The sequence below is a fragment of the Scardinius erythrophthalmus genome (assembly GCF_964197995.2).
Source record: "Scardinius erythrophthalmus genome assembly, chromosome: 11".
NCBI classification, from domain to species: domain Eukaryota; kingdom Metazoa; phylum Chordata; class Actinopteri; order Cypriniformes; family Leuciscidae; genus Scardinius; species Scardinius erythrophthalmus.
In genome coordinates this window covers 44,287,084-44,289,875 of record NC_138231.1, presented here as the reverse complement: position 1 = coordinate 44,289,875, position 2,792 = coordinate 44,287,084, and positions in this window count along the sequence as shown.

Below are 2,792 nucleotides of genomic sequence, written 5' to 3'. Positions count from 1 at the left end.
GAAAAAATTATTGTTTTAGTTTTCTCCACTGAGAATTTAAAACCCCAGTGAAATGCCCATTCTTCAACTTTCCTAATTGCCTCTTGTATTTTCCTATTAATAAATAATAAATTTCTACCCTTTTTCCAGAGAGCCCCGTCATCTGCAAACAAAGACCTACCAATATCTGGTTCTACTTGGTTAAAAACATCATTAATCATTATAGAAAACAATAATGGACTTATTACACTCCCTTGTGGAGTTCCATTTTCTATCTGGAACGTACTTGACACTTCATTCCCTATTTTTACCTGGAAACTCCTATTCTCCAGAAAATCTTTTATCCAGTTATATATTCTTCCACCAATATTCATCTTTCTTAATTTTATCAAAAGTCCCTCCCTCCACATCATATCATAGGCCTTCTCGACATCTAAAAATACTGCTATCACAGATTCTTTATTTACCTGCGCCTTTCTAATTTCATTTTCTAAACATACTATAGGATCCATTGTTCCTCTACCTTTTCTAAAACCACTCTGATATTTTGATATTAATCCTCTATTTTCCAATAAATATGACAACCTTTCTGTAATCATCCTTTCCATAATTTTACAAACATTTGATGTAAGAGCTATAGGTCTATAATTAGAGGGATTCGAAGGATCTTTGCCTGGCTTTCTTATAGGTATTATTATCGCTTCTTTCCAAGCTTTTGGAAGCTTTCCTTCGTCCCATACTCTATTATATAATTCTAAAATTTTCCCCACAGCCCTATCCTTCAGATGTCTCAGCATTATATATCCAATCTGATCCTTCCCTGGAGATAAAAGTTTTCTGTTTGCATTACAAATAGCTCTCATCAATTCATCTCTATTGAACTGGAAATTAATTGGCTGGCCTTCCATTCCCCCACATCTTACCATCACATCCATATTTTGCCCCTTTGTTATTTCTCTTCTCATTTTCCCTTCCTCACTTAAGTTCCCTGATCCATGAATTTGTGCTAATGTTTTTCCTAGCATTTCTGTCTTATCCTTATCAATTACAGCTATTTCTCCTCCTGACTCTAATACCGGATATTCCCATTCTTTCTTATTACCTCCCATTCTCTTAATCATATTCCACACCTCACCTACTGGAGTTGTTCTTCCAATTCCACTACAAAAAACATTCCAGCTTTCTCTTTTGGCTAGCCTTATAGTTCTTCTCACTAGTGCTTGTGCTTTCTTGAATAAAATTAAATGATTATAGTTATGTGTTCTCTTAAGCATTTTAAACGCCTTGTTTCTATCCTTTACAACTTTACTACACTTTTCTGTCCACCAAGGAACAGCTTTTCTTGTCATTTTCCCCTTACTTTTTGGAATTGATTCTAATGCTGCTTCTAGTATTACCGCACACACTTTTTCATTAAAGATGTCAATATCTTCCTTTGAATCAATTGCAACCATTTTTTCCTCACACAATTCTTCAAATTTATCCCAATTTGCCTTTTCAAAAACCCATTTTCCTCCTCTTTGATTAACTGTTCTATCTGTCTCAATATCCAATGTTATAATTATTGGGTAGTGATCACTCCCAATGCTAGATTCCCCCCAAACTTCCCAATTACACTTACTAGCCAAGTTATTTGAAACTAATGTCAAATCCAACACAGACTCTATTCCTGTATGAACGTCTATCCTCGTTCCCTTCCCATCATTTAAACACACCAGCTCCCTCTCCTCTATTAATTCCTCAACTACTTGACCATTGGCATTTATGTATCTTCCTCCCCATAGTGTATTATGAGCGTTTAAGTCCCCACACCATATTACTCTATGATTATCTTGACCATGTACTTCCTTTAACTTCTCTAATATCAATTTTTTACACGGGTTATAATAATTTATAATAACTATCTCCTGACCTCTACCCTATATCCCCACCGCAATATATTCTTGATCCCTTCCTTTTCCTAGTATTCTATATGGAATTCCTTGTTTAATGAATGTTGCACACCCACCACCACTCCCTTGTTCTCTATCATGCCGTACTATACTATACCCTAATAAAACAAAATCTAAACAACTTTTCATCCAAGTTTCCTGTACACATATTACATCCGGTTTTATACTTAAATCTTCAATGAAATGTTTGAACTCCTGACCATTTGCTATCAGAGACCTTGCATTCCACTGAATTATTGTTATCATTTATGTTTTATCCACATGTCTCTTGGCTTGATCTTATCTGAAGTTCATCTCTAACTTCTTCCCAAGACAAGCCTATCATTCCAAGGTGGCGTATTGCTGCTATAACAACTAACTGAGTCTTTTGTGTTTTTGATTCAATCCCAGCTGTACTATTTATAACTCCTGCAATAAATGCCACTAATTTTTTCTTTTCTATCATCATATGTTCTTTTGGAGCTTCATTGCTTCCTTCAACTGAAATCCTTGCCTGATCTCTTTGATCTTTAGTTTGTCCTTTAACCTGTTTTGCTGCCTCTGCATATGTTATCTTCTTCTCCACCCTCCTTTTCTGAATCTCCATTTCCATTTTCTGTACTTCACACCCTCTGAACGCTGCACTATGTGCCCCTCCACAATTGCAACACTTTGGTTGTACTCCATCCTCACACTTTCCATATTCATGATTTCCTCCACAACGAGCACATCTACATTGCTCCCTACATCTTGTAGCAACGTGCCCAAATCTTTGACATTTAAAACATCTCACTGGTCCTGGTATATATTCTCTTACAATGTAGCTCATCACACCCAACATTACTCTTTTTGGAATTTCATCCCCTTGAAATTCTATTACTA